This window comes from Chiloscyllium plagiosum, unplaced genomic scaffold, assembly GCF_037043375.1.
Source record: "Chiloscyllium plagiosum isolate Xiang-an unplaced genomic scaffold, Cpla_swu_hap1 HiC_scaffold_45, whole genome shotgun sequence".
Lineage (NCBI taxonomy): Eukaryota > Metazoa > Chordata > Chondrichthyes > Orectolobiformes > Hemiscylliidae > Chiloscyllium > Chiloscyllium plagiosum.
This window is the reverse complement of record NW_028270183.1, coordinates 28837482-28851184: the sequence shown is the minus strand read 5'-3', so window position 1 is coordinate 28851184 and position 13703 is coordinate 28837482.

The following is a 13703-nucleotide window of genomic DNA, read 5'->3' as shown; positions in this document are numbered from 1 at the left end:
ATGGAACAGCTGGAGAAAGCAGAGAGCTCCTTCCCCATTGTAGTCAATGACGCTGTATCTCCTTGTCTGGGCTCAGTGTAGCTACACAGTGATCAATGTACAGCGTCCAGAGCACCTGGTTGTCCATTGAAACAGATGCCTCAATATGAATGAGGTCTCCCAGTGAGTAGGCTGTGGACGGGTGCTCTGTAAGCCAGTCTTCTGTAGTACAGGAGGACAAGGGTTGGTGACAGTGGGTGTAACTCCCAGTGAGTGACACCAGGAGATCCCTCCCCAGTCACCCATCACGTACCATTCATTAGGCGTAGGGAGAATGACAGATGGCCTTCTCCAGACCTGGTGGAGCTGAATGGGATCCAGGTGGGATTGATGGGGTTACTGCTCACATTGCCCTCCCTGGGGAGAGACAGGGCAGCCACTTTAGGACAGGGTCAGACAACATCAGCAGCTGGGGATCATATTGACAATCAAGTAAAGATTCTCACCTCAAATAACGACACTGAATGGGAACAACAGCCCCATTGGTTCTCACAATGACAGATCCAGGATAGTTTGGGGTGTGGGTCAGGTGGGTGGTGTAGATCAGGAAAGCTCCAGTGATTTGAAAGACACCAGGTTAAGGAATGGGGAACTGGTCTGATTTGAGAAGGGTCTACAGAGGGTTCAAAATGACATCAACCCGTTAGAACAATTCTTTAGGGAGTGTGACAGGCTCAGGGCAAGGAGGCTGTTTCCACCCAGAGCTGGAGGGACCACAATAAGGGGGCAATAGGTCACAAGTCAGGGGTTAGTCATTACAGGATCAATGTGTCAAGGAACTGCATCATTCCAGAGGTCACAGTTCATTCAAATTCTCTATCCCAGAAAGTTGGGAATGCACAGTAGAACACATTGGAAATCACTCAGACGACTTAGATAATTAATTATTGAGGCGACAGGAACATGGATGTTGTTGAGCAGTTTAGGAACATTATTCCCAAAGAGTGAACTGGCTCACAGGGCAGTACCATGTTTCTGGGCTGGATGTATATTTGAGTGGGGAAGAGATGAGCAGATGATTCGTTTTTGGGGACGGAACTCAATCAAAGGGCAGCTTTATGTTCAATAACTTATAAACCAATGACCATTCTCTGTACGTTTTAAAGATTAGAATCAGAATCCCTACAGTGTGGAAATAGGCTCTTCTGCCCAACAAGTCCACACTGGACCTTCAAAGAGTAACCCACCTAGAACCATTCCCTACATTTACCCCGACTAATAACCTAAAATATGGGCAATTTAGCATGGCCAATTCACCTGACCTGCACATCTTTGGATATCTACCACAGAAGTTTGAACACAGGGGCACAGTTATTTAAATGGAAAGGAAAGGAGAAATTTCAGGAATCCAATACCTACAAGTTCAAGCGTTTTTTTGTGAATCTGCCAGTCACACCACCATGGGAGAGACCTCGACTGATTGCACTCCTCCATTGAGTGAATCAGACCAAGGGGAATGGAACCCATCCCCACAAAGCAAAAAAAAAAAGCTCAAATGCCACCAAAGGGAGGGTTCTAGAATAGTTAGGATTACAGAACAGGTTTGGGGACAGAGAGCAGTTAAAGCAAAATTCAATTAACTACAAAAGCCCAGTCAGTGGTTGATAAAGCATGAGACCATCCTGCCTGAATATCAATGCCATCCCAGCCAGAGTTACAGTCAGGAATAATCTACAGCCCAAGCTTCCTGCAAGTGTGGAAAACTCCCATTAGCTGCAATCTGCTGCCACACTCACGCAGCCCATAGTCAAAAAGGACAGTGTGGTTCTCAGGGTAGACCCTGCTTGGCTGATAACCTGCTGTCCCCAGAGTCAGATCAGCAGCTTGAAACAGGTGCCCAGTTCCAAATCAATCAAGTTGGGCCCTGACCAGCAGGCTGTGCTCTCCACACTGCACCATCACAGTCTGTCGTGGGGACACACTCACAACCTCAGGCACTACAACCAATGGGACGTCCGTGAGGAGGGACTCTCTCAGGAGTAGGGTTGGCTCTCATTATTACCCATGGAAACCTCTGGCTCATAAACTGCTACCATATTTCAGAGCAACAGCCAGCTCCAACTAACTCGACCGGTGGGGGTGGGGGTGGGGGTGGGGTGTGGGGTGAACAAAATCCCCCATGTTTTCAAACAACTCAACCTTCCCCTCAGTCTCCAACCAGCTCCTTTAATACACACAGCCTGAACTCCCCTGGCACAAATGTGACCAGAAGCAGCAACATTGAACCGATCAACCAGCTCCAATCTCTACACATTCCACCAATGTATGAACAAATCTGTTTGCTCCCAGGTGGGTATATTTCATTTGGAATAATAGGAGTGGCTGTAAGTTGCAGTGCTCTCACCTGACTGAATTGAGCTCCACAAGATCTCATAGGGAAGGCCCCATGATTACAATCATCAAATGCAGCTCATTGATCCAGGAGGGTGTCTGCTGGCTACTGCCCACCCTGACCTGGGGAGTCTGACAGTGAGAACCACAGAGAGATTGTCTGAGAATGGTGTTTTGGAAACAGGGTTTGTGCAGAACAAAGGGGCTGTCTCTCATATTTACCTCATGCTGCACCCCCCCGGGAGTGTTTGATCAGGTCACTGTAAGTGGAGCTTTACTTTCAGTTGAAAGGAGCAGAGAGAGTTTTCTCAGTATCTTGACCCATGCTGTCCCTGTCCTGGTAGTATTCGAACCTCCCAGTGTAGCGGGAGCTTTGTTCTGGATCGAACCCTGTGGTGTCTCTTTCTTTGGAATGTTTGATGGAGACAGCGTGCAGGGAGCTTTATTCCACATCGAACTCTGGATTGTCACTTTGCACTCCTGTCACTGAGAATCTCTGAGGGAGAATCTTGACGGAGTATCATTTTCACTTTAAAACAGTAGAGGGAGCCTTTCTCTGTCTCTGAGTCTTGGTTGTACCTGTCCTGGGAACGTTTGATAGCAACAGTGTAGAGGGAGCTGTACTTCTGGTTTAATTGAGCAGAGAGAGATTTATTTTCAATGTAAAAGGAAGCTGTATTCTGTCCTCACCCATGCTTGACTTGTTCTGGTAGTGCTTGATGGGGAGAGTGTGAAGAGAGCTTTTCTCATCCAGGTCATTTATAAAATAGCATACAGCAGTGGACCCAAACCCAAGCCTTGCGGTACACCACTCGTAACTGAACTTCAGGATAAATATTTCCCATCAACCACCACTCTCTATCTTCTTTTAGCTAGCCAACGTCTGATCCAAACCACTAAATCACACTCAATCCCATGCCTCTATATTTTCTACAATAGCCTACCATGGAGAACTTTATCAAACGCATCACTGAAATCCACACTCACCACATCAACCGCATTACCTCATCTACATGTTTGGCCACCTTCTCAAAGAACTCTGTAAGATTTGTGAGGCAAAAACTCCACTTAACAAAATCGTGTTGACTGTCCCCAAGCAACCTATTCCTTTCTAGATGATTATAAATCCTATCTATTATAACGCTTTCTAACACTTTACCACAACCAAAGTAAGGCTCACTGGATTGTGTCTACTCCCCTTCTTGAATAACGGAACAACATTTGCTGTCCTCCAGTCTTGTGGCACTATTCCTGCAGACATAAAGATCAAAGGCAAAGGCTCGGTAATCTCCTCCCTGGCGTCCCAAAGAATCCTGGGATAAATTCCATCCACCCCAGGGAACTGGTCTGTTATTACACTTTCTAGAATTGCTAACACCTTACCTTGTGAACCTTCATCCTATTAGTCTCGTAGCCTGTATCACAGTGTTCTCCTCGACAACATTGTCTCTTTCCAATGTGAATGCTAATGAAAAATATTCAGTTAGCACTTCCCCTATCTCCTCTGACTCCATGCACAACTTTCCACTAATATCCTTGATTGGCCCTAATCTTACTCTCGTCATTCTTTTATTCCTGATATACCTATAGAAAGCCTTAGGGTTTTCCTTGATCTGCCAATGACATCTCATGTCCCCTCTTGGCTCTTCTTAGCTCTCTCTTTAGGTCTTGCCTGTCTAATCTGTAACTCTCAAGCGCCCTAACTGAGGAATCACATCTCATCGTAACATTAACTTTCTGCACCTTCTCAACAGATTCCATTTCCTTCGTAAACCACAGTTCCCACACTCGACCACTTTCTCCCTGCCTGACCAGTACGTACTTATCAAGGACACGCAGTAGCTGTTCCTTGAATAAGCTGCATATTTCAATTGTGCCAACCCCTGCAGTTTCCTTCCTCACCCTATGCATCCCAAATCTTGCCTGATCACATTGTAATTGCCTTTTGCCCAGCTTTAACTCTTGCCCTGTGGTACATACGTATCCCTTTCCTATGCTAAAGTAAATTAAAGGAAGAGATTCGTGAACTTCTTTCTCCCCAGCCCAGGCCATACTCCCTGTCACCTGCTGTTCTGTGTGGTTGGAGTTATCTTGGGATCACAATTTCCACCGACTTCCCCCCGCTGCCTCAGTGACAATCTTCCTGTTTTGTGGTGTTAGTGCAGTACCGGCTGTAGGTTACCAAAGCTGCTTGTGCACTCTGTGCATAGCCACATGGCAAATGCAGCTGGTGCTCTCTCTATTCCTGCCTACGCTGAGTTAACACTCCACGGGCTCTCCCAGGCTGAATCCTGCAGTGGCGAGCATCGCTGGTTCCATGGCCTTCAGCTCCTCTCCTGCGACATTCTGCGTATTGCACTGCGAGCCTCATGCACATTCACATTAATGCGTCAAGCCTGTGGAGAGACCTTTGCTGGTGGTTGCTGGGAAAAACCGTGTGGGGTTCAGTCATGGGGCTGGAACGGGGGATCTTGTGTATGTCATCAGATTATTGTTCTGAGTTCATTTGGGCATGGTAAGATCCCAGGGGTCTGGGACACAGAAAGCAAATGCAAGGAAGTTGAATCCAAGGTCGGAAGAACTAGGCCGTGGGGTCAGGGATCCATGGGAGTAGCATTAATTAATATTGTAACCCAGGAGGTGAGAGATATAAAAAGGGTTGGGGAATAATAGAGAAGTAAAAGAAAAGCAGCTGATATTCGATTCGATTAGATTCCCTACAATGTGGAGCCAGGCCCTTCGGTCCAACAGGTCAACACCAACCCTCTGAAGAGTAACTCACCTCGACTCATTTTCGTACATTTACCCCTGACTAATGGACCTAACACTGTGGGCAATGTACCACGGCCAATTCACCCTAAACTGCACATCTTTGGACCGTGGGAGGAACTCAGAGCAGCACTGAGAGCTGGAGGAAAGCTTTAAAACCCAGCAAGGCAGTAGCAATACCGAGCTGCATGGAGTGGCGACGAGATACAGAATGGGAGAAGGTGAAGCAGTTAGGGTGCTGGGAAAAAGTGAAGCAAGAACTGGAGGGAGAAAGGTCCAACCAGCAGAGCAGAGCAGAGGAGCCAGACGAATGGAGTACACTTTCGGACAGTTTTAGACTCAGTGAGGTAGACCATAGCAGGGGCTTCAGTGTTTGCTCAGTGATCGAGACAACCCACAGGCTGCACACCAGGCTGGCAAAGCAAAAGAGCCCACACTTCGCATCATTCGAGATGCCAATGCAAGACTGAACAATTAAATACACAATATCCTGGGACGGTGGAATCATGGACCATGGGGTTAATGGTTTCGGGATAGATTGGGAGAAAATGGAAGAACAAGAGTGAAGGTTGGAGACACCTACCCACCCCACCTTTCCAGAGGGAGTCGATCCTTTGGCAGCCCCAGTCCCTGTACTAGCCTGGTTTAGATTTCCTTTCATACAACATTCCATAATGGACACAGTACAGAAGGAGGTCGTTCAGCCCATTGTGTCTATGCTGGCTCGTTATGCCTCCAACTCACCCCATCCCTGCATCCTCTTCCTTTTCAGATAAAATCCGATGCGTTTTTGAAGATCTCAATTGATCCTGTCTCTGCAGTCTTCTCAGTCAGTACATTCCAAGTCCTGATCACCTGTTGCATTTCGTGATTCCCCAATCCTGTACTAACTCTGAAAGTTTATCCATTCACCCACTCCTTCTTTCACCCACTTGAAGTTGGTTATCACATCGAGCAGTTTGTCGCTTAAATCAGGCTGAGGCCAGAATATCCAAGAGTTCAAGGTTAATGCGGTTCAACTTCGTAGATTATACAAACCTTTCTAATCAAATACCACCCAGGGGCACCAGTGTTGCTTGTGATTTGGACCAGTTAATGTGTTATTAAAAACACTTTACCCCAGTGTTCTTGTCAGTGAGGTAGACACAGAGACAGAGAACTCAGTTTGTGGTTCAACTATGTCCTTATCCGCCTTGCCCCAGATCTTCTGGAATGCTCTGTGGCCTTTAGCCAATGGGGTAATGGGCAGCGTTCAAAGCGTCCAATGGGTTGGCACCAACCCCCTTCACTGTTGCCATGTCAGGGGAGGTGGAAGGTGCACATCCCCCAGCACTGGGCTCGGAGTCACCGTTTCAGGAAGTTCAGGCTGACACTTCTCCTCACACAGACCTCAGGCTGGCTGTAACTGCTTCCCCCCGAACCTTTGTAACCGCTTTGACCTCGGATATCACTGTTCTCTGCAGCCGTTAGTTGCTGGCTGCTGGTTAATTTAGTTTGGCTAATTTTCTGTCAGGCCAGATATCTCTGGCTGTCGATGAGTTCGAATGTTTAAATTTCGGTACATAGTATCTTGATTGTATATGTCTTCATATGTCTGGCGCATGGTAAATAATGAGGAGAAAATCTGTCTCGAACAGCATAAAGGAGATGTGGAAAAAGGAGACCGAGGTGATTCAAGTGAGGACTGTCATATGAAGCCAGCAAGAAGTGATCCTGAGGACAGTTGTTCCCTGTGTTGGTGACTATCTCAATATGTGTTCACAGGATCACCAAAACCCAGTCAACTGAGGACTTACCAGGAATAAATCAAACTGTCCTGATGCAGATTATTCCGCAAATTCCACCTGAATTCATCACAAAATGTGACCTCCGATGTCGAGATTGTGACAAATAAGGTGTATACATCGAATCTCCTCCAATTCCAGCAACAAAGAAACACTATATCAGACCTGCGAACGACCCATGATACTGCAAGCTTCATCGAAGCTTGTGCGAACACATCAGCTTCACAGAGGCAAGTCTGACTTTAGATCCCAAGCGATCAGTTGGTCCCATCCCAAACACAACATTCAAAGTCTCCAATCACTGGGGATAAGGTTTTCAATGTCAGACAGAAAGAGCTCGAGATTTAGGGATTAGCTGTTGTGATAGACCACAGTTATCACAGTAATAGGAAACAACAAAGATGTGAAATTTGCAAGTTTCCAAAGAGATGAATTGTATAAAAAGTAAAATTTAGACAGTTAATGTCCATTGAGCCACAAAGTGGATAGATACAGAGCAGAGTAAACAATCTGTCCTGTTGCTGGATTTCCCATGTCAGGGGAGAGTGTTGTATAAATGGAGGAAATTTAAAAATTGTTGGAAATAACCAGAAAGGATATTTAGGAATTAATGCAACTTAATATGAAAGAGTCACTGGGCTCTACTGAAAGTACTGAAGGAAACGAGAGTGGAATTTGGAGGCTGTAGTCATGATTTCTCAGTCCTTCTTCACATATAATTCTGTTTTTAGTGCAGAGAGTGACTGATGTCACTGTTTAATAACAGGGAGGTCAGGTGTCTAACTGCAGTTGATCATCCAATGTTCATTTGGACTCAAAGCAGAATCTTCGGTTTCTTTGGCGAAGTGTGAGTTTTGGTGGGTTTCATGGAGGGTTTCTCTCTGTGTGAGGCCTGGCCAGAGGTTTTGTTGGACGTTGACTTGCTGCAGGGATAAAACATATTCTCGCCAAATGTCAGGTCACACTAAAATGGAGAGAAGGTGAGGTGCAATGAAGTAAGGAATTTACAAACAGGAATGGATAGGTTTGGCAAATGGACTACAATTTTGCAGATGGAGTTTAATGTGGGTAAATGTGAGGTTATCCATTCTGCCTGGAAGTATAGAAAGGCAACTCATTACAATCACACAGAGGATGGTGCACGTGTATGGAATGAGCTGCCAGAGGACATGATGGAGGCTGATACAATTACAGCATTTTAAAGATATCTGGATGGGTATATGAATAGTTAGAGTTTAGAGGGATATGGAGCAAATGCTGGCAAAATGGACTAGATTGATTTAGAATAACTGGTCAGCATGGACGAGTTGGACCGAAGGACCTCTTTCCACGCTGTACATCTTCATGACTCTATAACTCCATCAGCCAGATTCATTGAGTGTCAATGTCAACTCAAGCATCGTGCTCCTTGTTGTGTGCGGAAACCTTTCGAGCTGATTCCCATTTAAAAAAAGCAACCAAGATCAACTGAAATTGCGAGAAGCTTCAGATTGCTTTAATGCAGAGGGATATTGGTTTCCTCGTGCAGGAATTGCAGGAAACCAGCCTGTAGATTCAGCAGGGAGTAAGGAGGCCTCATGGAATTTCAGCATTTATTGTTGAAGGAATAGAGTGAAATAGTAGGGAAATGCTTCTGCACTTGTCCAAGGCATTAGTGAGACTGTGCTTGATATTGTCCACTGTTTAGGGCTGGTAACTTGAGAGATTTGATTTGATTTATTCTTGTCCCCTGTCGCTACGTACAGTGTAAATGTGCAGAGGGAGCATCACATGCAAAGACCATCAAACAGGGCAAAGGATACAAAGACATGCTGCCAAGAGGGTGCACAGAAAAGCAACATTCAATCGGAAATGAGCCAGGTCCATTCAGTAGAATAACAGCAGGGAGGAAGCTGTTCTTCAACCTGTCAGTGCGTGTGTTTAAGCTTCTGTATCTTCTACCTGACCGAAGAGGTTGGAAGAGATTTTCATTGGGGTGGGAGGGGTCTCTGATGATGAGGGATCGAGAAGTGGTGGTGAATAGTGGATTTCAATCAGAGATGAGGAGAAATGACCTTGCTCAAAGTGTCGTGAATCTGCTAAATCACTTCCCCAAAGTAGGGTGGATGTTGGGAAATTGAGTAAATTTGACGAAGAGATAGACAGCTTTTTAATTAATAATGGGTTAAAGGGGAGCTGGCAGGAAAGTGGAGTTAGAGACCGAGATGTGATGCCGGTTGTGTGGAATGCCCTGCCAGTGGCAGTCTGGTCAGACACATTAGGGACATTTAAGTGACTCTTGGACAGGTACATGGATGATAGTTAGATTGATCTTAGGCTGGCACAACATCAAGGGCCGAAAGACATGAACTGTGCTGTACTGTTCTATATTCTATATTCAGCCATGATGATGTTAAATATGTGGATTTGAGGTGCTGAATGGCCTTCTCTTACTCCAGCACTTCCAGTCTAACTAAACGTACCTAATTATGCTTCCCTCATCCAATTTAAGACCATCGTCCTGGGAGAATTTGCCATTCATTGGACATCCAATGCAAGAGGACTATGGACTATGTCATCTTTAACAGGTCGCTGTGCACCCAGATACACACTTGCAATTTGTCATTCACCTTCACAGACGCTGTAATGGCCTAGCAGCCACTATATTCATTGGACAGGACTTACAAAGAAGGATCCTCCCTTACACAGGCGAAAGTGAGGACTGCAGATGCTGGAGATCTGAGTTGAGACTTTGGAGCTGGAAAAGCACAGCAGATCAGGCAGCATCTGAGGAGCAGGAGAATCAAAGTTTTGAGCATAAGCCCTTCATCAGGAATCCTGCTGTGCTTTTCCAGCATCACACTCTCCATTCCTTCACACATACACACATACACACACAATCTCATTCTCTCACCTTATTCGCTGTTTAACCACCAGGCCCCATAGTTATCTCACCTACATTACATTAGACCTTGCTGCTTTAAAACATTGCTACTGTCCCCGGTGCTCACCCCGACCCGGGACGTTTGACATTGATCCAGAGCTGGAGAAATCGGGCCTGACAGAAAATTTGCTACAATAAATAAGATGGATGCTAGAGCGATTGAATACAGAGAACCTGCTCTTCACTTCTCACTGAGTTTCCGGATTCATTCTCGTCCATGTGCATTTACAGCAGTTAAACTGAACAGCTCCATTAAGCATGAAACTTACTTTACTCTTTGGATTTCCCCGAGTCCCAGCCACACCGAACTAGTCCAGCAGTATTCTTCTAGGACCTTCCTGAACAACCCACCAAGACAGAATATGTGGTTTCCTGCTGGGGTGTTACCCACAATGCCATTGAACGAGGGGAATTCCAGGATTTTGACCAAGTGACAGAGAAGGAGCAGTGTTATATTTCCAAGTCAGGATAGTGAGGGGGCGAGGTGATAGGAACATGCCCCTGTGCACCTATTTCACTGACAATGTCATTTGAACCTTGTGATTTTTTAAACTCTAAACATTACATCTATGTAAATTGCTAAAATGTATGCATGAAATGTGTGAAACAGCCATGCATTTCACTATATGCTGTAATTTGTGTTTGAAAATGTATTCAGTAATTTAACATTGATTATCGTGTTTTTGCTTCATTACTGGTTTAATAAAATCCTTGCTGTTTTATCAAAGCCCTGCTTATGTCTGTTCATTGCCTTTGATACTGGAACAGAAATCAAGAGGCTCATGGTCACACCCTCCGAAACTTGCACATCATGCCTGATAACAGCAAGTGGGTGAGGTGGGAAAGTTGAATAAGTCTCAGTCCAGTATCTTGAATGTTTTCCTCCAGCCCATTTTGTACAGTGATTGTGAATAAATCACCACAAGTTCCCTTTAATTCGGTTATTTATTAATTAATCTGGCAGACAATCCAGGGCTGAAATAATGATTCATACTTTATTACATGGAGCAATCAAAATACATCCTCTCAAGTAATTAAGTTAATCTCAGAGCTCAACTTGGCTCTGACCTGATGAGTGTTGGAATTCAGTTACAGTGCCTGTCTCTGTAAGTATCCACGCTCTGAATCTTGTGCAGTGTTATTCTTTAAAGTTCTGCTGCTGTAGATTCCCAGATTTGGATTCTTCCACAAGTTTCTCTCACTCAAGCATGTGACCCCTTAGATCCATCCTATCCGAAGGTGCTGAGAGGTTGATCATTCCCACTCTGGGAGTGGATTCCACAGACAGTGCGGGTGGGAAGGATATCGTGAAATACCATCCCCAGGGACAAATCTGTGAGGTCTTTAATGTATGCCCAGTCGGTCTGTGCCAGTGTACACTGCCCTCGAAGTAGCTGTGGTAGGGTTGACACTGTCACACACCTCCTGCTGGGATGTGCCTTTGTAAAGGAAGCCTGGAGGAAGATGCAGTGGTGTGTGTTGAGGTTTGTCCTGAGCAGCTCCTTGATGTGGGACTCCATGCCCTACAGTCTGTTCCCCGGGACGCACACTGCCACACACACCGGCTGTGCCTGGAGGACCATTAGCTCAGTGAAAGGTGTTCTTTGGTCTGCCCAAACTTTGTTGGTCTATCAGAACAAGGAGTTGGCCCTGACTGAGTGTTGCAGACTGGCACACTCCAAAGTCCAGGAATATGTGCTGAGGGATGGACTAAAAACCACCGTCTTTCTGCTGAAGGTAAATGGGCATCTATTCAGTAACCGGACTCTCCCAGTCCCCCAGTGTATGTAAATATTAGTGTTGTAGGTGGAAGAGAGGTCGTTGGTTTTTCAGATAGAGTCAGAGTCCAATGTTTTGTTTATTTACTTGAAATATAACTGTACAGAACCGAATTCTGGCGATGGCCTCAGACAGGATTTTGTAGTCTTCATTCAGCAAGAATATTGTGAGAATGTGGATGGACAAAGCCTTTTTATGAATAAAGATTTGAGATAAAATCTGGTCTTGGAGTGGAGCTGGCAGACAGTGTCGCTGTGTAGGGCATTATGGAACATTCAACCCGAACATGACATTCCTGTGGCATTTCTGCCACTCCTTCCTCATCCTACCAAAGAGAGAGGATAAGCAAGGTTCAGAGGAGACCGAACATCGAGAGAGGACGTTTGCAGTGAGAGTTCCGGTGAGTAAAGGAACACGAGCGGAAATTACTTCTGGAAACTGTTGTTGGTGAGTAGCAGCTGAGTTTTGAGAAATAGTTATTGGAGCAGAGCTCACCAGCAGCTTCAGTGTAGTATTAAAAGTGTAGTATTTGATATTGTAAGGATAAATGACGTTAAAGAGGTAAGGCACGGTAGGAGATCTCCAAGTGGTTGTCTGCTCCACTTGCTCGATGTGGGAAGGTGGGCACATTCCCAGTGCCTGGGAATTACATGGGGAGAGGAAGTTGCTCCATCTATAGATCCTGGAATCCTGAGTTTTGGAGTTGGAGCGGGGACACTGTGGAGCTTCCATGGGACAGACTGTTGTGGTTCGCATGTTTAGGGATGTGGTCACACCAGGGGCACACAGTCCACAGGCAGGAAGGGAATGGGTGACCACCAGGCAGAGCAGGAGGGCTAACCAGGCAGTGCAGGAATTTCATGTGGCAATTCCCCTGCAAAACAGATTAACATGAGACAGAGTATTGAGCACAGGAGTTCGGAGGTCATGTTGCCTGTACAGGGCATTGGTTAGGTCACTTTTGGAATATTGTGTGCAATTCTGGTCTTCTTCCTATCGGAAGGATGTTGTGAAACTTGAAAGGGCTCAGAAAGTGTTTACAAAGATGTTGCCAGGATTGGAGGTTTTGAGTTATAAGGAGTAGTTGAATAGGTTGGGGCTGTTTTCCCTGGAGTATTGGAGGCTGAAAATCAATAGGAGCGTGGATAGTGTAAATAGACAAAGTATTTTCCTGGGGTGGGGAATCCAGAACTAGAGGTTTAGGTGAGAGGGGAAAGATATAAAAGAGACCCAAGGGGCAACGTTTTCATGTAGAGAGTGGTACATGTATGGAACGTATTGACAGAGGAAGTGGTGGAGGCCAGTACAATTGCAATATTTAAATGGCATCTGGATGTGTGTATGAACAGGAAGGGTTTGGAGGGATAGGGCCGGGTGCTGGCAGGTAGGACTAGATTGGGTTGGGATAGATGGTTTTCATGGACGAGTTGGTCTGAAGGGTTTGTTTACATGCTGTACATCTCTATGATTCTCTCACTCTATGATCTTTTTGGGAACTGTTGAGAGAAATGGTCTTTCAAGGGATAACAGCAACAGTCAAATTCATGGCACTGTGATTGGCTCTGCTACACAGGGAGGGCGAGCTAGGCATAGAAATGCTGTACAGGGAACTCATCAGTCAGAGGAATAGATAGATGTTTCTGTGGCCGAGTCCAGGGTGGTGTGCTGCCCCCTGGTGCTCGGGTCCTGGATGTCTTGGAGCAGGTCCACAACATTCTGCAGGGGGAGGGTGAACAGCCAGTGGTCATGGCACCGATTGATACTAACAACGGGGAGCAAAAAGGGATGAGGTCCTGAGAGCAGAACATAGAGAACTAGGAAGAAAGTTAAAAGGTAGGACCTCAAAGGTTGTTACCTCAGGATTCTGACCATTGCCATGAACAGGTGAACAGGTGGCTGACAGATGGTGGGAGGGGGAGGGTTTCAGGCTCATTGGGCATTGGGACGAGCTCCAGTGGGAGGTGGGGCCTTTACAAACTGGAGGGGTTATGCTTGTGCAGGGCTGCGACTGATGTCCTTGGGGGGGGTCGGGGGGGGGGGAGGGTGTACTTCAGAGAGTGTTTGGGGAGGGTTTAAAC